A 24278-nucleotide genomic window follows, 5' to 3' on the forward strand; every position below is an offset into this window, starting at 1 on the left:
TTAGGAGAATCCCACCTGACAGACAAGTGCCGAATTTGCAAGTCGTTCAAGCCAAGAACGAAGAAGGAGCGGGACTTCCGACTAAAGGAGCTCCTTATGGAATCGGCCCTTAGTCCCACGGTGCCGGCACCGACCGCCCAACAGACTGCATCGGTGAGGAGCGCACCTTCAGCACCAGATCGTTCCGGTACCGAGAAGGACTCCTGGCACCAACATCTGCCAGCACCGGCTCCCCAGAACCGCTCCCTTTCCCCGACGGGCAAACGACATACTGCTCCGACCCCATCCTTGCAGAAGGAGCAAGCATCAAAGTCCATCCGTTGGTGTCACGGAGTGTCGGGGAGTCCGGCCCTGCACCCCTCTTCCTGGGACCCACAGTGACTCTCAGCCAGCCAGTAAAACAGAAGGTTTATTGGACAACAGGAACACCGGATACAGCAGAGCTCGTGTTCAGAGCCAGGACCCCTCACTCTGGCCTCTTTGGGGGTTCAGGGTGTCTGGATTCCAGCACAGGTTCCCCTGAAAACCCACCACTCCGGTCCCAAAATCGAAGACTGACCCCACCCCTCTCCACTCAGCTCCTTTTCTTTTGTCCAGCTCCTGGGCCGAGGTGTCACCTCCCCTCCCCCAGGCCTAGCTCATGTTACAGTCTGCATACCTGCCTCTCACCTAAAATCCTCCCTGCTCTCCCATCCTCCCTGCTTTCCCATCCCCCACACAGACAGCCCCTACTCCACCACAGTTGGACCCCAGTAATGGCTGCGGCACCGTCAACACCGGCACCGCAGTTGGCAGCTCCTCCTAGCGCGGCACCGTTTATTCTGGTACCGCAAGGGCCATTGAGTCCGGTGCCACATAGCTCCCCGGCTCACGCTGTAGTCGAGCTCGCTCTCCCTTCTACGCCGGAGACCTTCTCAATGGCAAGAGAGCTCATTGCGCTGACGGAGTCGATGCAGCCTCAACCCCCGGCACCGCCGGTGCGGGTTATCCAATCCATCGGCAAGCCGGCCCTCATAAGGCCTCCTTCCTCTGGTCCACCGGAGAGACGTCTTTTCAGATCTCAGTCTCGGAGATGTTGCCGCTCCTACCGTTCCCGATCCCGGTACCGCTCGCAGTCCCGGCACCGCTCTCCATCACGGTACCGGTCATACTCGCGGAGACATTCAAGATCTCGATCACCGGACAGATACTCCCGGTACCGATCCGGCTCTCGGTACCGATCAGACCAGATGGCGCGGCAGGAGCAATCGGCGGAGACAGTCTGGCCCTCAGGGAAACCAAAGTCAAGCGCCCCCTAAACCACTTACGGGACCAAAACAAAACTTTTGATGGGACGTCCGAGGATGGCCCACCAGTTTCCCTGCTGGATCCTTCTCCCTCCTTCTTCAACCGCCTCTCCCATTTCCTCCCTGCATGGTCCCAGTTCACCTCCGACCGTTGGGTCCTTCGCACGGTGGAAACAGGATACCACCTCCAATTTGTTTCTCCACCCCCATCCCACCCTCCCCACCCATCCCTCTTCAGGGACCCCTCTCACGAGCAATTCCTCTTACAAGAGGTCCATGCCCTCCTAATGCTGGGAGCCATAGAGGAGGTGCCAGAGGATACGAGGGGCAAGTGGTTCTATTCCCGCTACTTTTTAATCCCCAAGGCAAAGGGTGGTCTACGACCGATCCTCGACATGCGAGAACTCAACAAATTCATGATAAAGCTCAAGTTCCGCATGGTATCCCTGAGGACCATCATCCCATCCCTGGATCTGGGAGACTGGTATGCCACTCTCGATATGAAGGACACGTATTTCCATATTGCCATTTACCCGCTGCACAGACGGTTTCTCTGTTTTGTGGTCAACCAACAGCACTTCCAGTTCACGGTGCTTCCCTTCGGTCTTTCTACGGCCCCGAGCGTCTTCACCAAATGTATGGCCATTGTAGCTGCCTCCCTCCGCCGTCGTCGGATACACGTCTACCCGTACCGCGACGATTGGCTCATTCGAGGGACTTCCCAGGCGCAAGTATCACAGCACCTGTGTGTCGTCAAAGACCTCTTTGGGGGGCTCGGCCTCATGATCAATGTAGAAAAGTCTACCCTGACTCCAACGCAGAGAATAGACTTTATTGGAGCAGTTCTGGACTCCAATCTGGCCAGGGCCTGCCTTCCTCTGCCACGTTTTCAGTCAATGTCTTCGATCATTCGCAGTTTTCAATCCGTCCCGACAACGTCGGTGCACACCCGCCTCGGTCTATGCGGTCACATGGCGTCCTGCACCTTTGTGACCAAGTACGTGAGACTGCGACTTCGGTGCTTCCAAACCTGGCTTGCTTCTCTATACCGTCCACACAGAGACAATATAGATTTGGTGATCACTATCCCCAGGACGGTTCTCGACTCCTCACTTGGTGGCTGGACCTCACTGTAGTTTGCGCAGGGATGCCGTTCCACCCTCCTCAACCCTCGGTGGCACTAACCACAGACCCATCATCTCTGGGTTGGGGTGCCCACCTCGGGAACCTTCACACTCAAGGCCTCTGGTTGCCCCAGGAGCTGACCCTGCATATCAATGTGCAGGAGCTGAGGGCAGTCCGTCTAGCATGCCAGGTGTTTCGGGTCCATCTCCAAGGCCACTGTGTATCTGTGTTCACAGACAACACGACGACCATGTATTACATAAACAAGCAGGGCGGGCGTGCTACTCCTACTTCGCCAAGAAGCCACTCACCTGTGGAACTTTTGCATAGCCCACTCAATCGATTTGGTAGCGTCTTTTCTCCCAGGAGTCCAGAACACTCTGGCAGATCGCCTCTGCAGATCCTTCCTGTCTCACGAATGGTCGATCCGTCCTGACATCATCCATTCTGTTTTCCGGAGGTGGGGCTTTACCTGCATAGACCTCTTTGCCTCCCGAGAGAACAGGAAATGCCAGGTGTTCTGCTCCTACCAAGGACGCTCCCCAGGCTCCCTCTCAGACGCATTCCTCCTCCCGTGGACAAGGCACCTATTTTATGCCTTTCCGCCGTTTCCCCTTGTTCACAGAGTCCTTCTCAAGCTCCGCAGGGACAGAGCCAACCTGATCCTCATTGCTCCAGCATAGCCGAGGCAGCACTGGTACACCCTGTTGTTCGACCTCTCAGTGGCGGATCCGATTCCCCTGCCACTGTGGCCGGACCTCATAACACAGGACTTCGGCAGGCTTCACCACCCAGACCTGCAGTCCCTTCATCTCACTGCATGGCTCCTGCGTGGTGGAACCAATCCGAGCTCTGCTGCTCTGCTTCGGTACAACAGGTCCTCTTGGGAAGTAGGAAGTCTTCCACCAGGACGACTTATCTCGCCAAGTCGAAGCGTTTCTCGCACTGGTGTGATCAGAGTAACTTGGTCCCAGGACAGGTTTCCATCCCTACTATCCTGGATTGTCTCTGGTCTCTCAAAGAGCAGGGCCTGGCGGTCTCTTCTATAAAGGTTAATCTGGCAGCTATTTCCGCCTTCCACCCAGGTGAAAGTGACTGTTCAATTTTCTCTCACCCCATGGTTTCCAGGTTCCTTAAGGGACTGGAACGGTTGTACCCCCAAGTCCATCACCCAGCCCCCACCTGTGATCTAAACCTGGTGTTGACCAAGCTTATGGGGGCCCCCTTCAAGCCTATGGCCACATGTTCCCTGCTGTACCTTTCCTGGAAGAAAGGTCGCTATCACCTCGGTGCTATCACCTCAGCGAGGCGAGTCTCGGAGCTTCGTGCCTTGACGGCTGATCCCCCTTATACGTCTTCCATAAGGACAAGGTACACCTGCGGCCACACCCCTCTTTACTCCCTAAGGTGGTGTCTGCTTTTCATGTCAATCAAGACATTTTCCTCCCAGTTTTTTCCCCAAAGCCGCACTCATCGCGCAGGGAATAACAACTACATACTTTGGATGTCCATAGGGCTCTCGCCTTTAATATAGAGAGAACAAAACCCTTCCGGCGATCACCTCACCTCTATGTAGCGGTGGCAGACCGCATGAAGGGCATGCCAGTCTCTTCCCAACGGATCTCATCTTGGGTAACATCCTGCATCAGAACGTGCTACAAACTGGCTCACGTTCCCGCTATCCATCTCACTGCCCATTCTACACGGGCGCAGGCCTCTTCTGCCGCCTTCCTGGCTCATGTCCCCATCCAGGAAATACGTAGGGCGGCTACCTGGTCATCGATTCACACCTTTGCCTCACACTACGCATTGCTCCAACAATCCAGCGACAATGCAGCCTTTGGCTCAGCAGTTTTGCATTCTGCGACGTCTCACTCTGACCCCACCGCCTAGGTAAGGCTTGGGAATCACCTAACTGGAATGGATATGAGCAATCGCTCGAAGAAGAAAAGACGGTTAATCACCGTTGTAACTGTTGTTCTTCGAGATGTGTTGCTCATATCCATTCCGCACCCGCCCTCCATCCCCACTGTCGGAGTAGCCGGCAGGAAGTAACTGAGGAGCGGACGGGTCGGCAGGGGTATATATCCGGCACTATAGCGGGGCCACTCCAGGGGGCACCCAGCCGACCCACCGAGTGTTGCTAGGGTAAAAATCTTCTGACGAACGTGCACGCGGCACGCGCACACCTAACTGGAATGGATATGAGCAACACATCTCGAAGAACAACAGTTACAACGGTGAGTAACCGTCCTTTTTTGGGAGCAGGAAGAACTGGGCTCGCAGGCGCAGGGAGCTCTACTGGAGTGAGGGCTAATGGACAGGCACAGGGAAAGGAAACTAAAGCGTTTTCTACAGCAGCATGGCTCAAGGGCATTCGCCAGTATGGACTATATTGTCTTCTTCGCTTCCCTGTGCTAATCTAAGGACTTTCCAATGCTGCGTTTCAGTTGACTAATAAACCCTGCTATGTTTTAAAGTCTGCCCAGTGTCACAGCAAAAACTTGCTCTGTGCATTGACTGAGGAACCGTCACTGAACAGAATTCAGTTCTTAGACTGACGTAGATGCTTTCGTTCCCCACCCAGACGCACCGACACCTTGCAAACTCTGCAGGGTCTCGATCCAAGATCCGCAGGAAAACCCCACCCCAGGCCACATCCGTTGACCAGAGCAAGCACTGCCCTGAAACTCCCCCTTTGGTTCAGCTTTCATCTCCTCCACTTCGGGTTCTGGGTCCCTCATCTGCCACTGCGGCACTTGCCACCTCGCTGACAGCACATTCCTATGCCACGTGACCAAGCTCACCGCCAAGTTAAGGACTCGGAAGCATTTTAATAGCGGTTTTGGACCGTCAGTATTGCAGCAGCATCCACAAGAATTTTCAAACTGAACAGGAGTGTCGTTCAGCTGGACCTGCTGGCAGAGCTCACAGGTTGAAGTAGGATTGTTGAAGCCAGAGGCTCAGTTTCAGGTGTTGAAGCTACATGGCCTGTCCTTGTGGAAGAGTGGGACCCTTGGGGTCTAGTGCACTCAAGGGGCACCTCCCAAGGACGGTTTAAAAGCCAGGGCATTGCAGAGATCCTATGGATCCATGACAGTGCCAGAGGTTCAGCCTTTGGGGAAAAGATATCAAACAAGAAAAGGATCTAAATGCATATTTACCATTGCTTCCTGTCAGTCCTCAGGGAATCCTGATCAGTTCCAGTGTGTATTAAAACCGTCCTCTAAGGCTCACCTCTTGGTTATCAGGTCATGTCAGTTTTGTTACAGGGCTTTCCCTTCACCCTCCCACTTCCCTGGTTCTTGTCACGCAGACAGGAAGCAGTAACAGACCAGAAGTCCGAAGCGCAGACAATGCCATGTTTATTGGGGTTAATTTCCAAGCAATCATATTCCGAAGCCCTTCACACCAGTCGGGCTTATCTCTTAGTCTGTTCCCCAGTGCTCTGTTCCCAGCTTTGATGGTGCAAAGCATTTACCCCGTGTCCCCCTTACCCGCTCTGACACCACAGAGAGTGTTTACCCTGTGTCCCCATTACCAGTTCTGACACCGCAGAGCATTTACCCCGTGTCCCCCTTACCCGCTCTGACACCGTAGAGCATTTTCCCCGTGTCCCCATTACCAGTTCTGACACCGCAGAGCCTTGCCTGTGTCCCTGTTCCTGTTCACCCTCCTGTTTGACTCAGTTTATATAGTAATACGCTCAGCTACACCTTTGCTTAACCAATCATTGTACTGAAATGTAACTAACCAATCCTAACACACTGAAACATAATTCTCTAACCAATTGTATCCCACTACCCTAATTAACTTACATCTAGCAAAATTAATTATACAGCAGATAGAAACAATTAGAGAATCAGACTGATTAACAATGTAAAAGTGGTGGCCATAAAGATAGAATAATACGGAAATGAGGGTTTCACAACCACAAGCATAAGTAAGTGATTTCTTGCCAGACAGGCTGCTGTCAAACTAAGTTTTCTTTAACCATCTTAAGATCTGTTTCTTTATCTGGTGGTGATGGGTGCTGTCCAAACAGGATCATCTTCCTAACAGCCCAATAGCACCTTATTTCAGTGTGACTGGTTTGGGATGTGAGGATGTGACCCTGCGCTTCCCAGCTTATGGCTGCCCCTGCTGCTTAGCCAAAGGCCTTAGCCTAAGAACAAGGCCTCAGATGGTCACAGTAAGAGAAGGCCCTTACAAATACAGACAGTGATTTTGATTCTTTGTTTTCATACTCCTGTAAGTAGCTAAGAGATAAAAATACACCTAAGTTCTTAAACTATAGGCTTTACAGGCAGGCCTGAATATCTCTATTCTAACAGTGGGGTCTACCCCTCCCCCCATTCTGTGTCTGTCTTGTCTATTCAGATTGTAAATTCTTCAGGGCATGGGCCATCTACTGTTCTCTGTTTGTACTTTGCCTAACACAATGGGGACCCACTGTTAGTTGGTCCTTAGGCACTAAGGTAATGAATATGATTTATTATAATAACTCTCCTGCCACTTTGAGCCAAGGAAGCTGGCCTTGGGATGTTACTTCTTTAAAATAGTCCATGTTAAAACCATGGACTATTCTTTGTGACAAGTATCCCACAAATTCCACTGACCTCCCTCGTTTTCTTTGCCTGCAGTAGGGTTTCCAAATTCCAAACCTGATGTGATCTCCCAGCTGGAACGAGGGGAAGAGCCGTGGGTCCCAGACCTCCAGGGCTCTGAGAAAGAAGTGCTTCCAAGAGCTGCCTTCACAGGTGAGGACTTGGTTAAACCAACTCAACAACTGTGTGGGAATGCAGGAAACATTTGGGATGCCCTACAAAGACCCTGTGAGCTCTCCAAGTTCAGGATTGTTCCCTGCAGATGTGGAATCATTATGGCAGATGTCACTCATGGCTTCCCTCCTATTCTGACTGACAACTAGCAGCAGATCCCTCCCCGATCTCGCTTTCCCCCAAGTGTTCTCGTGAGATGCAGACCAAAACTGATCCCTTCCTCTCTCCTCTGTGGAAGGGTTTGGGGAAAATCAGCACCTGATAGGTTTGATCTCTCCCACACATATTTTGGATTGTTCATCCCTTTTACAATTCCTCTCTCTGAGATTTTCTTTCTTTCCGGCACAGGGAGTGACCAGTGTCTGGATTCTCTCTGTCTCCCATCAGGTGTTGGGATGGTGAGTGAGAATGAGGAGGAGAAACCCCATCAGGAAGATGCTGAGCAAGGAGAACCACATGGAACTTTATCAGGAAGATCCAAAGGGAATGTTTCCGGGAGTTGTGCAGTCCCAGAAAAAACAAAAGCCTGTGAGACCCAGCAGAGGCCAGAGGAAAACTTTAGTAGCCACTCAGACCTTATAACAAGCGACAGAATCAACTTTGAAGAGAGACGCTACATGTGCCATGAGTGCGGGAAAAGCTTCAAGCAGAGCTCACACCTTAGCACACATCAGAGAATCCACACAGGGGAGACGCCCTACATGTGCTCTGAGTGCGGGAGAAGCTTCAATCGGAGCTCAAACCTTATCACACATCAGAGAATCCACACAGGGGAGACGCCCTACATGTGCTCTGAGTGCGGGAAAAGCTTCAATCGGAGCTCAACCCTTATCAGACATCAGAAAATTCACACGAGAGAGAACTGTAATAAATCCCTTGACTAGGGCTGGGCAACATTTAAAAAAAATCACATTTCCTAATTCCCACATAGTGATTTTTGCACCATCTTCACCGTGGTCTCTCAGCTCCCCCAGATCAGTTACCTGCTTCTGCCTTTTGCAGCTCACCCTTCTTTGGGGTCAGTCCTGTGATCTTTTCTATCAACTCCTTTCCTTTTGGGCCAGGAATGTTCATCAGCTCCTGGAGGTTTGATCCCAACAAGCTACACTGAGGCAAAAAGTATCTGTGCCTTCCATCCACTAGGGCTGTACATGGCGTTGTCTGCTCAAGTTAGTGATCTTGATGTAAAAAGACAATTATAGTTGTAGAACAGATGCCCAGGTGCAGGGGTTGGCATTAGCTTTCCCCTTCAACTGACCTAAATTCCATCACTTTTCCTAGTCTAAACAAACCCTGAGCATCACGGTTATACTGTTCCCCCATTTCAAAGCCATTGTTAGTCATCGAGTTCCCCTTTTGGAAATAAATTGTTTCATTCCCAGTTGCTCTGATGTTGTTTCAAGTTGTGCTGGGGAGCAGATATTTTTGCTACCATTTTTCTCACTTAAAATATATTGAACTATAACAAAGAGCAGGAACAGGGCAGGGATAGGAAAAATTGTCATTTCACCCTCTGTAAAAACGGTAAATCAGAGGGATTCCCAACGAGAGGCGTACAGCTTTCTGCACCGGGACTACAGCCCCGTGGTGCCAGTGTAGACACCCTGGTCGATTACAGTGCTGTGATTGGCCTCCGGGAGGTGTCCCACAATCCCTGTTCTCGCCTCTCTGGTCTTTGGTTTGAACTCTACTGCACTCCCTCAGGTGACGAACCGTGAACCCCACCCCTTAAATTCCTTGGGAATTTTGAAAGTCCCAGTTCAACAGAGACTAATTATGGTTACAGACCCATCCTGAAATTAGAGCAGGATATTGTAAAGCTTTATCTCATAGTACAGTAACACAATTCAAACCTGTCGGCACAGAGGAGAAAGCACTCCTTCAGTTCACATTTATTGCTACTGATCTCCCTGACAAACTTCCTTTTCTCAGGGCTGCTCCAGGTGTTTTCCCTCTGTTCCCTCCCAGCTGTGGTTACAGGACTGCAGCAGCTCCCCAGGGCCAGCTTTGCTCTTTCACTTACATCCTTCACTTGTTTGGACAGAGCTGTGTCTGCCCCCAGTTTAATTCACATCTGAGAGCTCAGGTACCAACAGATCGTTACAAAGGCTAAATTCCCATCACCATCAGTGGGAGGTTATCCTGGGCTGCCAGGGCTGCAGGATTTAGCCCATGGTCAGTCAAGGTGCTACAGCAGCTGCACTCTTACATTGTGAGTCCTGTAGCTTAATACCAAACTGCTCTGCCATAGTCTGCAGGGGGCCTGACTTGCTGAGAATCTGGCAGAAGAGAGACCCTGGAGTAGAGAAGGAAAATGTCCTCAGCAGTCACAGCTGGCAGGAGCAGGAAACGTTTGGTTTGTTTTTAAACTCCTCTCCCTGCTCAAGCCTTTAATCATTCCTGTGGCTCTTCTCTGAACGCTCTGCAATTTACCAGGGACAACAACCAACCAACCAAACCAGGCTGTTCTGCCCAGTGTAACAGTCTATTGCCTTTCAAGGCTGACTATAAATCAGCTCGTTCTATTCACCCAAGAGTTCCACTTTAAGGGCTTTTTGTTTTCTAATTCCAATCAAACCCTGTGCAACAGCATCACTGTTAACTCACCACTTGGTCACTTCACATTCACAGGGTCACAAAGGGGGCAGGTCTAAGTCTTTCCTCCCACACCAACATGAAAAAAATCAGTGACAGAAAATGCCGTAAAGCGCCTCTGCTGCCTTGCACAACAGCCTGGGGGAACACACGAGGGGAAGTTCTTTCCTCTCTCCTCCTGACACCGGGTAACATTTCTGTCTGTCCTTGAGATCCTGCCACAGGGACAAGGCTTGAGGATCAAATGACATGTTAAGGCTTCATTGGATTGCACGTTCCTTTACTCCTTCAATAGTGATAAGGGTGCATGAGCTCGAAACAATCCAGCTCTGACTTTCACACCGGAGGCAATTTTCAGGGTCGCAATAAAAAAACAACTTTTTTTATGAGCAAGTTGAATCGAGTCGTTGCGAGATGATAAATCCAGAGCCCCAGGCTGACTTTCTGTCATCACATGTTTTTAGAGTAGATCACATTCACTGGGTGGGGCTCCTGCTGGGAAGTGTCTCTCCAGTGGCAGCACCCAGTGCACATTCCCCACTTACAAACTCATCTTCAGTATATCAGCCACTGAACCTAGCGAGGGGGGAGGGTCCCAGTGGTCGGGCTCCAGCCCCAGATCCCGAGCCTGGCAAGCCCGAGTCAGCCGGCCTGGGCCAGCTGTGGGGTTTAATTGCGCTGCAGACATACACGGGTGTCACAATCCCAGCTTCCTCCTCAGGGAATCAAGCCCTCGTCCCCCCCGTGACAGGCAGGGAGAGTCACCACTGTACTCGTGAGGTCGGAACTGACACTGCCCCTGCACAGGGACCCAGGGGAACGGCTCGGGCAGCTCCTTGGCCAGCTGTGGCTGGCAGGAGACCCAGCGAGGCAGGAGCTGCTCTGGGTTCTCTGCAGGGGAGATTAACTGGGAGAAGGGGGCAGTTTGTCTCTGATTTACAGGGAGCTTTGCCAGAGTGGAGCCTGTAGGTCACATGCTGGGGGGCTGTGACGGGCACACAGGCTCCGTGCTCTGGAACAGCTCTGAGTCAAACCCAGGCAGGAGCCTCCTCAGTGTGACCCCCCCAGGGGACGCCCTCACTGGGGGAAGCCTCCTTGGCTTCAGCCCCTCCTGGGACTGACCTTGGACCTTTCAGCCCCCCTGGTCCACACCAGGAGCTTCCTGCAGTGAGTCCACCTGAATCGGACACCTCGGAAAGCCTCACTCCCCCCGAAGGGGAGTCCTGCACCCCAACTTCCACAGTCCCCAGTGACTCTCAGCCAGCGCTGTACAACAGAAGGTTTGTTAGGGGTCTGGGATCCAGCCTGGGAAAGTTCTGTGTTCGCACAGGAAGCAGGAAGATTCAGCAACGTCCATCTTGGGGAGACCCCGAACTCAGAGCCTGGGCTCTCCCCTCGAGTCCCCAACCAGCAGACTCCTTGCTCCCAACAGCCCGACTCAGCCAGGCCCTTTGCCCCTCGTCTGACCTCTGTCCTGTTTCCCTGGCAACCTGCTCACCTGGCCTCCAGCTCGTTCTTTGTTCTCCGACTCCTCCTGGCCAGCTGGCCTCTTGCAGCAGGTGCGCCCCGGCCATCGGTTGCTAGGAGACAGAATTTGTGGCCATTGTCTGGGCCCAGGCAGCCAGACAGCAGCCACACCTGCCCGTTGGGGGTCTCTGCCAAGATTTAACCCCCTTGTCCCACCACCGAGATCCGTGGTCCCAAAACACTTCAGGGTCATGCCCCCCACCCCTGTCCATGCTCCCCCCGGGTCATGGCTGGGAGTGGGGCTGCAGCTAAGGGGGAAGGGACACAGACAGGGGTAAGGGGGCTGAGGCAGGGGCCAGAGCTGGGGCTGGAGCCAAGAGTGGAGCTGGGTGGCTCCCCCTCCCCATCCCCATGGGGGCTGGCCTGGGCCCAGCTGCATCCCCCTGAATGTTACTCCATTCCCCCTGGCAGGGGGCACCCCACATTTTGGACCTTTAACCTAGATAATCGTGCAACAAATAGGGGAAACTGAGGTACACACAAGATGCAAACAAAACATCCAGAAAATTCCCACTTCGTCAAAGGGGTGTCAGTGGGGTCGGAGCTGGGCAGCAGCACAGGAAAGTGGGGAGGTTAAACTGCAAAACATCCCCCTGTGTTCCCGCAAAAGCCTCTCGTTTATCCCCTAACCCCCTCCCCATGAAAATCTCCACCCCTGCCCTGGCCCACACAGACCCCCTCACTCCAACGCAGATTTTTAACTTTTCTTACTTGTCCTTGGCCTTCCACAAACATTGTTCCCATCAAAATGACCCAGGGCTTTTACAACGAGAATGAGAAAACAAACTAAATCAAACCCAAAGAAACCGCTATCGACCTCCCCACCACACACACTTTGGGTCTGAATTTTTCTACTGAAATGTTGAGGCAATAAAACTCTCACTGCTCTTGTCCAGAAACAAACCTAAGCCCCCCATGCAGTACCTGGGGCATCTATGTCTGACCCACCAAGGCTTCAGCTCCTTTGGGGAGATTTCCAGCTGCCCAGTCCTGCTGCTATTCCAGGGGAGCAATTCCTGACTCCTGTCAGCATTTATCTCAGCCCCGTTCTGGGCATCACAGGTTTCTCTGGGAAAGGGCAGCGAGTGGTTCTAGGGTCCAGTGATCCTCCTCCAAATCGAGCTAGAACCTGGGGCTCCTTCCCCTTCCCCAGGCTGTGGGCGGGGAGGCATTTCACAGAGCTCTCGGAGCTATAGCCTGTGGCTAAGGAGAGAGAAAAAGCCTCCTATCCCCCTCTGCTCTGGGGGCTGGGTTTCCTCCTGAAGCCTCTGCCCCCCACCTAGTGCCTATGGCTCATCCCTGACCCTTGCTGCTGCTCCTTGCTATAGACTGTGAAAGGAGCGGAGGCAGCGCAGGAGCCTTCTGGGGACGCAGATCTGAGGCTTTGGGAGAGACACATTGTCTGAGACATCAGAGCGCTGCAAACCCTGCAGCCACCCCCTCAATCCGGGGCCTGTTCCAGCCCTGAGTCTGGGCTGCCGCGATCCCTCCCCCAGAGCAGGGCGCCCACAGATTACAGCCTGGAAATAGGCGTGTGAGACTAACTCCTGCTTTCCCTGACAGGGCCTCCCAAGTAGCATCCCAGGCAAGACGTGTCTTTGGAACCCCCCAGCCCCGCTCCATATGTTAAACCATTGAATACCTTATTTTTATTGCATTTGTAGCTCATTTCATTATTTTCATGCACAATCTGGATGCATGATTTTCTCTATCATATAAGACAATAAATGTTCATGCTAGGATGTGTAAATCTGTATTTATTCATGCCGTATATAAGCAAATGAAAAAATCATTTATTCTAAGCATATAGAAACTTTTAATTTTGACAGTAACTGAAATGTACTAACATCTAGAAATGGAGCCCTCACCAGCACAGGGTGGGCCGGTATTAAATAGTGGTACAGTCGGAGACAGACAGCATTAGGATATTAACCCCAGGCCCTTTGTTCAAAGGTCACTTCTCTAGCCTTTCCCCCATGAACTGAAGCACAGCAGTTGAGAGATCCAGAGACTAGTTGAGGACGTTTCCAAGGGCTAAAATAGCAAGCAATGTCCATCTTGCATTGGCCATTGTTGACTGGAGAGATGGTTTATGGAGAATAAACTTCAAGGTGAGAAGCAGCAGCCCAAAAAGGGCCCCTGCAAGTGCTGAAGTAGCTCAGTTGGGAGAGCGTTAGACTGAAAGTCTAAAGGTCCCTGGTTCAATCCCAGGCTTCAGCAGACTGTTTCATCCCTCTTCATGCAGCAGTGGGCTCTTTCCTGGAAGCACAGCACTACCTCTACTCAATGCAAGTCCCTCATTTTGGGCTTCACTGCAGGAAAAGGCAGCATTGGCTTCTGCACCCAGTTGACTCACCAGACCTTTCTTTCTTCTCTTGCTGCTTCTCAGCAAGGGGAAGAAAAAGATGCTCCCCTTCAAGCTAGAGTCACAAAGGTGATGTAAGGACGACTTCCTGATCCCTGGCTCCAGTCCTCTGCTCTTCCAGCTGACCCATCAAGGAGCTGCTGCCAGTTTCTCCAGGTTCGCCCATCAGTGTGTGCCAGGGTGAGCACCACCAAAGTGCAGGGAATTTGAGGGCAGGGCAGGGCAGGGCAGTGCACTGTAATGGAGTTTCTGTAGTGTAGTCGTTCTCACATTTGCCTAACCTGCATTAAGCCGGCTAGGCAGAACTGACACCAACTTGTCTGGGATGTTCCCCAGAAGCAGAGCACAAGTTTGAAATACGGGCAGCATAGAACCAATATTCATAATGTCAACTACAAAAATGATACACATATAGAGATAGCATCATTATAATCAGCCAATCAGAACCTCTCCATAGACCCCTTACACAACAGCCTTTATACAATATTGGCTGCAAATATAGAACAGTGGTTGCAACGGTGATCTATAAAGTTACAGATTATGTCAATAACGTCACAGGAGGTGACACGGCATCAGTGAGACTGATACTGGAATACTGCCTCCTGTTTTGGTGTCCTCATTTGAAAAAGAGGTTGTGAAATTAGAGTTTGGGGCAGCAAAGAGCCACCAAATGTTCTGAGGGCTGGAGAAAAATGCCTTCTAGTGAGCTATTGAAAGAGCTCAACCTGTTTAGCTTATCAAAAGAAGCTTGAAAGGTGACTTCATTGAAGTGCTGAAGTGCCTTAATGGAGAGAAAAGATTGGATATTAAAGGACTCTTTAAAATAGCAGAGAAAGGAATAACAAGACCCAACGGCTGGAAGGTGAAAAGAGACAAATTCATATTACAACTAAGGCACAAATATTCAACAGCGAGGATGATTCACTACAGGAACATGCTACCAGGGAAAGTGGCTGATTCTCCATCTCCTGATGTCATTTCATGAAGACTAGATGCCTTTCTGGAATGTGTTTGCCCCCAAAGTAGCTCTTGTGTTTACAGGAGGCCTGTGATATGCAGGGGGTCAGATTAGATTCTCTAATGGTCTCATCTGGCCATAAAGTCAACTAATTTCTGAAAAACTGAGTGTAGCATTGGGAGCAGCGTCTGATGTTTCCCTGTCTAGCCGGCTTGCTGCCTAGAACGAACGCTCCTGGAGTGGGGTGATCCACAGGGAGTAGCTCAAACCTCCAAAGGGCCTGGCCAGGGGCAGGACATTGGCACAGCAAGGGAGGGGTGCGGCAGTGACATCACAAAGGCCTTTGGCAGGACCTCAGACTATTGGTCCAAGGTGGTGGGGAGGTGGTGACCTCACAGAGAGATGCTGACATCAGCCAGGCAGGACAGGGGCGAGGGGCCAGGGAAACCTCAGAGACCCCTGTGGCTTTGCTTCAGCAAGTCTCCTTCTCCAGGTCTCTCTTTGAGGACTGAGAGAGTATTCGGGTTCACAGACGTGAGCGCCAGGAGGAACCTCTTTTGAGTTTTCTCCTTCCCTTTCAGTGATTTTACTGGAAAACAGCTGTCCCTGTTTCGAAGGTAAGAGCCTCCTGGAGGTTTGAAACCTGTTCAGTCTGATCCATGTGGTGACAGTTGAATTCCAGGCATGGAAAACACGAGCTTAAGGAGGCAGAATTTTATTGCGCACCTGGGATTTTGTCCCTTAGAATCACTGGGGACATTAGGGTTTGTCCTTTTTGTTTCACCTTTTCCTCCTTCCCTCCCTCCCTCCTTTCTCTTCGTGTCTTGCTTCTTTTGTCCTTTCTCCTGTTCTTCCAATACTGGGAGAGGGGGGGGGTGTTGCGGGGGAGGGCTCTGCAGCTCCCACTGTGGGAGGTCCACCCAAAAATATGGGGCTGAAATAGTGCTCAGGCAGTGATCCCCACCAGTGACCTGAGCCATCCTTTGGGCTCTCTGGTGAGAACCCTCAGCCTCCCGTCCTCAGTCTCTACCCTGATTGACTGAGCAGGGGGTTATTGATAAGGAGGAGACTCAGGTCCTTGTTCTCTTTTAAGACCAAGTAAATAAGTCAGAACCAGTTCTATGTTTGATGAATTTTGCTGCTTCTGGGCCAAAGCTTTCTATTCCTTGGGCACACTTGTTCCCCATTCACAGCGCCACCCCCCTCTCCATTTACAGCAAGGTGCAGCATGAGGTTTCAGCTACCGTACTCCCTCCCCCTCCCTTTCCTGTTGATAGCAGCCAAGGGAATGCTGGGAAATGTAGTTCTTTCCCTGCTCGAGGGCTGGCTCTATAGGCAGGGAGCTAACCAAGGAACTACAGCTCCCAGGGCTCCCTGTTGGTTATCAGCTCCCAGGCTGGATCCCTGCCAGCTGCTGCCCGTGCAAATGGGCTGCTCCAAGCACCTGCTTGCTTTGCTGGTGCCTATAGCTGCCCTTGCATCCACCCATCCTGCACCCCCACCCTGTGCCCCAGCCCGGAGCCTGCACCCAGCACCCAAGCTCCATTCCAGAGCCTGTACCCAACTCCATCCCAGACCCCGATCTCTCAACCATCTTATACCTCAAACCACTGCCCCAACCAGGGCCTGCACCCCAGACCTCCTCCCCCCACCCAAACTCCCTTGCAGAGCCTTAGGCAGGTGGGGGGCAGAGTTCGCGGGGGGGGCAGGCTCTGAGTGTTCTGGGCACCACCAAAATTTCTACAAACCTGCTGACCCAGATACTTGGAGGAGGGGTGAGGAGGAGAATGGCGAGTTGGATGGAGGGGAGCATCCATTTTCAGTATTTTAATTTTTGGTACTGCAGTGATTGACTGCTGTGTGCATTAATATAGTGACCCCTGGGTCTTTGAATGAGGCTTTATACCGGGGGAGGAGGGAGTGAGGAGGTAAGTGGCGAGTCGGTGGATGGAGAGGGGCAAATCTCCCAGATTCAAAATCTGGGACAGTGTCGGTCCTTTTTGCTGCTTTTCTCTGGGCTGGGGGTTGTCCCAGTGCTGCACAGAGGGGGTTCCCACAGGAAGGTGCTTGCTCCTAACCCCCGTGGCCATCAGTGTGTCGGCTCTTCTCTAGCCAGCCCACTTGCCAAGTCTGATTGTCCCTGGTCTGGCTCCCAGCCCCTCTCCAAGGGTTGCAGCTGTCTGGAGGTGCTGCCTTCCACGCCTTCCTCAGTCCCACCTCATTCAGGGGGTTGGACTAGATACCTCCTGAGGTCCCTTCCAACCCTGAGATTCTATGATTCTATGATTCACTCAACAGGGCGATGGATTACCAAGTGGGAGGAAGATCTTATTCTACTTCTAGCAAAAAGACATTTTTCTGTTACCTTAATTACACTACCTTAGGGGCCCCCTATAACATATTACCAAGGTTCAATACAAAGTCATAGACAAGTTATACAAAAATGCGTAATGCAGAGATTTATCTACAACCGCATTGAGTGACTGCTGTGTGCAGTGATATAGTGACCCCTGGGTCTCTGAATGAGGCTTTATACTGGGGGTGGGGGTGTGGGGGCAAGTGGGGAGCAGGTGGGCAAGCGGGTGGGCAAGTGGCAGGTGGGCACAGAGGTGAGTAGTGAGCCAGCAGGGGCTCTCGGTGCGCGCATGGGGGTTTCTGGCAGGGGAGGGAGGAGGTGAAAGGAGGCGAGTGGTGGGTGGGGGACTGACTAGCAGGAGATGCAGCAGGCCAGTGGTGGGCTAAGGGGTGAAGGGGGGTGTGACGGTGAGATCTGGTCACCCTATGGGGGCCGTTTCTTCTCCCTCCCCCAAACCTTCCTTTTCGGCCCACAGCTGTTTTGGTGGCGTGGTGCTGGGGAACGGCGGTTTGATTCTGCAGAGTGGGCGGCGCTGCTGGGGGTTGTTTCCACAGGGATGGGTGGCGCTGGGGGGGTATTTCGGCACAGCAGGGGGGCACAATTTTATATTCTTGCCTTGGGTGTAAAAATAGCTAGTTATGGCTCTGGGACCCCATATTGCGCTAGGTGCTGTACAATCCCTGGCCAACACTGGGACACCCAGGGGGTTCCCCTCAATTTCCCTGAGCCTCTGCTGCCCAACTGCTTCTGACTCCATCTGGATCACCCCTCCCCCCCCGCAAAAAAACCACCTTTCCAAACAGTCCTTCTTTCCCTGCCCCCTGATTCCGCTTTCACACCCTGGGCCCATCTCCTCTCTTCATCCCTCCCCTCCCCCCCCAGGTGAGCAGAGATGGAGGCAACTTCAGCCACTGGAGCCAGCCCCAGCGAGCGCTGCAGCCCGCCCGGGGGCGGCGGGGGGGTGTTTGCAGACACAGGAAGGGACCAGCTGGGAGCGGTGGGTGCTGGGAAGAGGGAGGCAGGAGAACAAATCCCAGAGACCCAACATGGGGCAGCTCCTGGGGGCGGGGCTCTGGCACAGCCAGGGGGGGCAGCTCCTGGGGGCGGGGCTCTGGCACAGGCCGGGGGCGGGGCAGCTCCAGGGGGCGGGGCTCTGGCACCGGCGGGGGGCGGGGCAGGGCAGCTCCTGGGGCGGGGCTCTGGCACAGCCCGGGGCGGGGCAGCTCCTGGGGCGGGGCTCTGGCACAGCCCGGGGCGGGGCAGCTCCTGGGGCGGGGCTCTGGCACAGTCCGGGGACGGGGCAGCTCCTGGGGCAGGGCTCTGGCACAGCCCGGGGCGGGGCAGCTCCTGGGGCGGGGCTCTGGCACAGCCAGGGGGGGCAGCTCCTGGGGCGAGGCTCTGGCACAGGCCGGGGCGGGGCAGCGCCTGGGGCGGGGCTCTGGCACAGCCCGGGGCAGGGCAGCTCCTGGGGCAGGGCTCTGGCACAGCCCGGGGCAGGGCAGCTCCTGGGGGCGGGGCTCTGGCACATTGTGACGCAGGAGCCCGGGCCCAGCAGCTGCTCCCTGGTGGCCACGTGCTGCCAGCAGTGCTGGAGCCGCCCGGGCCGGAGCGGAGCCACTGTTCTCAGCTGCAGCAGGAGCTGCCCCCGGCCCCGCTGGGCTCCAGGTGGGGACAGAGCCTGGGGCCCGGGGCTCCCCTGGGTGCGGCTGGCGGGGCGGGAGGGGAGAGGCCGGAGCTGCAGGCGGGGAAGGGCGGGGGGGCAGGCGGGGGGGTTGATCGGTCTCTGGGCACCAGGGGAGCCCCGGGGCAGAGTGTGTGTGTGAGTGTCCCGGGCCCAGGCGTGCGCAGGGGGGGAGTCCCGGCATCCCAATGCCCTGAGCCCCAGCTGGGGAGGCTGCTCCCCCCCTCCCGTGGGGGCTCCGGGGGGGAGGAGGCTGCGGCGGCTGCAGGCGGGTGCTCGGCCCCCCCCAGGACTGACCCGCTGCCGGTGTGACAACACATTGTGCAACCCTCCCGTTTTGCAGCTAGGTGCAGTTTCTGCCGCACAATGTAACCATCTGTGCTCCTGCTCAGGACTTGCTGCCACCTGGTCCATGGGGTGCGAATCAGGAGGGACAGGGTGTGTGGTCGAAAACACTCACATTCTGCTTCCTCCTGCCTAATGTGCCACATTGACCTATTGCAGGGGTCTGGGGGGTTCTGTGTTTTCATTTAATTTTAAATGAAGCTTCTTAAGCGTTTTAAAAACCTTATTTACTTTATATACAACAATAGTTTAGTTATATGTTATAGACTTATAGAAAGAGACCGTATAAAAATATTAAAATGTATTACTGGCATGCGAAACCTTAAATCAGAGAGACTAAATGAAAACTCATCACAGCACTTCTGAAAGGTTGCCGAACCCTGATCTTTTGGATGAGTGAGGTGTGCTCTTTCACTTGTTTGTGTGTGACTACGTGAAAAGGGAGGTAAGGTTTGGGGGTACAGAGCACACCCCTGACCCCAAGGTGATACCAGAGCGGCCCCTTTCATTTTTTCCACTGGCTTCCTCCTTGCTTATTTCCAATGACTTGGTTGCCTATGCACCTGTCACTGGTCCGGGGATGGTTGTGCACCTGTCACTGGTCCAGGGATGGTTGCAAATCGGGAGGGATGGAGTTTGTGGTCGAAAACACTCACGATCTGCTTCCTCCTGTCTAATGTGCCAAATTGATCTACTGGATGATTGAGGCACACGCTTTCACTTGTTTGTGTGTGAATACGTGTTTGGGTACAGAAGGGTTTCATTGCATCTTCTCTCTTGGCCCAGCTACTGTTCTCCCTTCTTGTTGCATTGATAGTGGATGGGTGTGTCTCACCTTTTTTTTTATTTGTATAAGCTAGGGACAGTCCTCTTCTCCTGTCCTGATGTTAGATGGAGGCAGTGCAAAATGCACTACAGTCATATAGTATTTCAAATGCACAGCTGCATTTCAATGATCTGAGGTTTGAAGAACAATGTGGAACTAGCTATTCTTCTTTGAGTGATTGCTCCTGTGTATTCCACAGTAGGTGTGTGTGCTCGCCATGTGCACCGGTGCCAGAAGTTTTTCCCTTAGCAGTACCCATAGCGGGGGAGCACCGCTGCGACCCCTGGAGTGGCACCTCTATAGCACGCTATAAGGGGAGCTGTGCACTCCCCCCACCCTCACTGCCTTCTTGCCGCCAGTGAAGGTAGTCAGAACTTTGTGCTCCAGCCTTGCAATAGGCCTTCTAGTAGCCTTAGTAGTACTCATCTTCTCCTTAGTTGGATAACTTCTTTAGTTTGTTGTGTGGTGCGGGGCATGCCCCATGCCCCAGGCTTCAAGTCGTGCAACTCCTGTCCCAGTTCTATGCCAAGAAGCGACCCGCACACTCAGTGTCTTCGCCTGCGTGAGACTCATGTAACTGATCACTGTAAGATCTGTCGGTCGTTCAAGCCTCGAATGAAATGTGAGAGATCCAGCTCCAGGTCCCGCTGGATGGAATCTGCATTGGCCCCGGCCCCGGCACGCCGATTGGACTCAGCACCGGGTGCATCATCCTCGGTGCAGAGCGAGGCGCCCTCCACCAGTCGGCACTGCTCACCTGCTAAGAAGCAAGGGAAGACTCAGCGGCGCCGACAAAAGGACAGAGGTGAGGCCGGACCCAAGTTGGGCAGCCCACGATCCCCCCCGGGACCCAGACCTCCGACTTACACCGAGCAGAGTAGTCTGTTCCCGTCTGCGCGTGCCTCTACCGCGGTGAGAATGCTGTTGATGCTGGAGGCTGCACAGGTCACGCGTGACACCCTTTCCCTCCCAGTGCCGGGTGTGCCGCCTGAGATGGGTCCCCGGTCCCGAGGGAAGCCACTGTTGGGAGCACACCAACCCTCCCCGACAAGAGACAGCCCATGCTCCGAGGACCATACGCCCTTGTAAGAGGAATTGCTCGTGAGGGGGGTCCCTGAAGAGGGATGAGGAGGGGGGTGGGAAGGTGGGGGTGAAACAAACTGAAGGTGGTATCCCAATTCCACCGTGCGCAGGACCCAACAATCCGATGTTAGCTGGGACCATGCAGGGAGGAAATGAGAGAGGCGGTTGTAGAAGGTGGGGAAGGATCCAGGGAAACAACTGGTGCGCCGTCCTCGGGCGTCCCTTCAAAAGTTCTGTTTGGGCCCCACCGCTGGTTTAGGGGGGCCCTGATTTTGACCACCTTGGGGCCCAGACTGTCTTCTGCGATTCCCCCGGCCATGTCTTCTGCCGAAGTCCTGCCGTGGCCTAGGTGGGGGGTAAGTGCGGTGAGGCTGAGGGCGGAGGGACCTGTGCTGGGTCACTGGGGTGTGCATCCCCCGCAAGCGCATGATTATTCTGCTGTCCTTTAGGCTTTGCAGCCTAGGGTCAGTCTTTTCCGAAAATAGCCCCTGGCCTTCAAAGGGCAAGTCTTGTATAGTTTGCTGTAATTCAGGTGGAAGGCCTGACACCTGAAGCCAGGAAATTCGTCTCATCGACACTCCTGTAGCCAGAGTCCTGGCTGCAGAGTCGGCTACGTCCAATGAAGCTTGGAGGGAGGTTCTCGCTACCTTCTTTCCCTCTTCCAATAGGGCTGTAAACTCATGGCCGGGAGTCTTGGGGAACCAGTTCCGTGAATTTCCCCATAGACGCCCAGGTGTTGTAATTGTAGCGACTGAGTAGAGCTTGCTGGTTTGCCACCCTAAGTTGGAGGCCCAACAAGTCCATGCGCCTAGCCTCTTTGGACTTGGGAGCAGGAGCTTGCTGGCCATGGCGTTCCCTCTCGTTGACCGATTGCATTACTAGGGAGCAAGGAGGAGGGTGCACGTACAGATATTCGTACCCTTTAGAGGGCACCATGTACTTCCGCTCCACTCCCCTGGCTGAGGGGGGGATAGAGGCTGGGGATTGCCAGATGGTATCAGCGTTCGCCTGTAGAGGCGAATAAAAGGCAGGGCCACTCTTGTAGGGGTGTCTGCCGATAAGATGTCCACCACTGGATCCTCTATTTCAGGGACCTCCTCCACCTGCAGATTCTTATTCTGAGCCACCCGTCTCAGAAGGTCTTGATGAGCCCTCAGATCAATTGGAGGAGGGCCGGAGGAGGATGTCCCCGCCACCACCTCATCTGGTGAGGAGGAAGAGGAGAGGCCAGGGACAAGAGGATCCTGTGGGGGCTCCTGTTCTTGAGGAGCGGCGTCAAGCTCAGGTGGGGCCTGGGTGTCTGCCGGTGGAACCGAAGCCTCTTCCATACCCATGGGGGGGGGGTCGGCTTATGGTCGCCTCTGGCACCTGGTGTTCCGATGGGGCAGACCGTGGTGCATCTGGGGGAGCACCTTGGGCTTGGTGGTACGCCAAAGGTGTCCAGAAAGACCACTGATGGGGGGCCTTGCTCGTGGCCTTGGGTCTCCGGGAACACGTGGCTGGGCACGTCCAAGTCACGGTCCTGTGCATAGGAAGCGCTACCAGCATGAGAGGACACCGAGGTGTGTCTCAACGGCCAAGGGGGTGCTGAGAGACCTTGAGAAGGAGCCACATCTCGGGTTGGTCTTTCTCGGGTCAGCACCGGGGAGCGGTACCGGGAGCTGTTATGGTACCGCGAACGAGACCAGGACCTACGACCGTATCGGTGTCGGGAGGTCGACCAGGATCTCGATCCCCTTCTCCTAGAATGACTGCGAGATGAGCGGTGCCGTGAACGGTGCCGGGAGCCTGATCGGTACTGGGTGTACCGGGCAGGCGAATGGGAGGCTGAGTGGTGCCGCGAGTGCGACCAGTATCGCGATGGAGAGTGGCGTCAGGAATGCGAGCGGTGACGGGACCAAGAACGCCGGCGGGACCAAGATCTTGATTGGCACGTCTCAGCGGTTCCCATGGAGGGTGGCCTCAGCAGGGCAGGCTTACCAATGGAATGAATGACCCACACCGGCGGTGCCGGGGGCTGAGGCAGCGCGGTCTCCATCATCGTGATCAATTCCCTCGCCGTGGAGAAGGTCTACGGGGCCGATTGAATAGCGAGCTCAACCACAGCGTGAGCCGGGGAGCTTTCAGGCACCGGACTCGACGGCCCTTGCAGGACCGAAATCGACCGTGCCGTGGCGGGTCTTGGTGCTGGGCGATCCATCTTAGGTAGGTGCTCCGTCTGTGGTGCAGACGGTGCCGAAGAAGCAGGAGCCTTATGTTGCTTCCTGGGCCGCGGGGACAGGGAGTGGTGCCGAGCCGACATCGGTGCCGGTGAAGGTCGGCACCACTCTCCATCGCGATACTGGTCGCACTCGCGGCACCACCCTAAAGAGCTATGAGATCTTTGCTCACCAATTCTCATAAAACTTGTGTTTGTTATGCCTTTTTGGTGACTTTAGTATTATGATCTATTATAAATAAAGTGCATTTAATTGATTGATTTTAAAATGAAATTAGTAACTGGAAAAAATGGCCAGTATTTTTTTAAACCTGTGACAATTATAAACTACTGTACTCTGTCGTTTAGTTTCTAGAATCAAAAGTATATCTAAGTATAATCTAAAGTTCTCCTGCAAAATGCTGGCTGTGCAAATCATAGAATCATAGAATCTCAGGGTTGGAAGGGACCTCAGGAGGTATCTAGTCCAACCCGCTGCTCAAAGCAGGACCAAACCCAACTAAATCATCCCAGCCAGGGCTTTGTCAAGCCTGACCTTAAAAACCTCAAAGGAAGGAGATTCCACCACCTCCCTAGGTAACCCATTCCAGTTCTTCACCACCCTACTAGTGAAAAAGTTTTTCCTAATATCCAACCTAAACCTCCCCCTCTGCAACTTGAGACCATTACTCCTTGTTCTGTCATCTTCTACCACTGAGAACAGTCTAGATCCATCCTCTTTGGACCCCCCTTTCAGGTAGTTGAAAGCAGCTATCAAATCCCCCCTCATTCTTCTCTTCTGCAGACTAAACAATCCCAGTTCCCTCAGCCTCTCCTCATAAGTCATGTGCTCCAGCCCCCTAATCATTTTTGTTGCCCTCCGCTGGACTCTCTCCAATTTATCCACATCCTCCTTGTAGTGTGGGGCCCAAAACTGGACACAGTACTCCAAATGAGGCCTCACCAGTGCTGAGTAGAGGGGAATGATCACATCCCTCGATCTGCTGGAAATGCCCCTACTTATACAACCCAAAATGCCATTAGCCTTGTCGAAGAAAAACTCAGTTCTCGCTTTTTTGTTTGGATGCAGCAAAATTAAATACTTTATTATTTCTCCAGTAATTACCATGGAGGGAGAGAGTGCCATAGGACA

The 24278-nt window shown here is 53.5% G+C and overlaps 1 non-coding gene across 1 annotated transcript; it reads left to right on the top strand.

The window, feature by feature from the left end:
- Nucleotides 1–13461: 13461 nt before the first annotated feature.
- Nucleotides 13462–13534, top strand: TRNAF-GAA. The gene has a single exon. It is a non-coding gene; the product is annotated as a tRNA-Phe (tRNA).
- Nucleotides 13535–24278: the final 10744 nt, after the last annotated feature.

The sequence above is a fragment of the Mauremys reevesii genome, linkage group 14 (assembly GCF_016161935.1).
Source record: "Mauremys reevesii isolate NIE-2019 linkage group 14, ASM1616193v1, whole genome shotgun sequence".
Lineage (NCBI taxonomy): Eukaryota > Metazoa > Chordata > Testudines > Geoemydidae > Mauremys > Mauremys reevesii.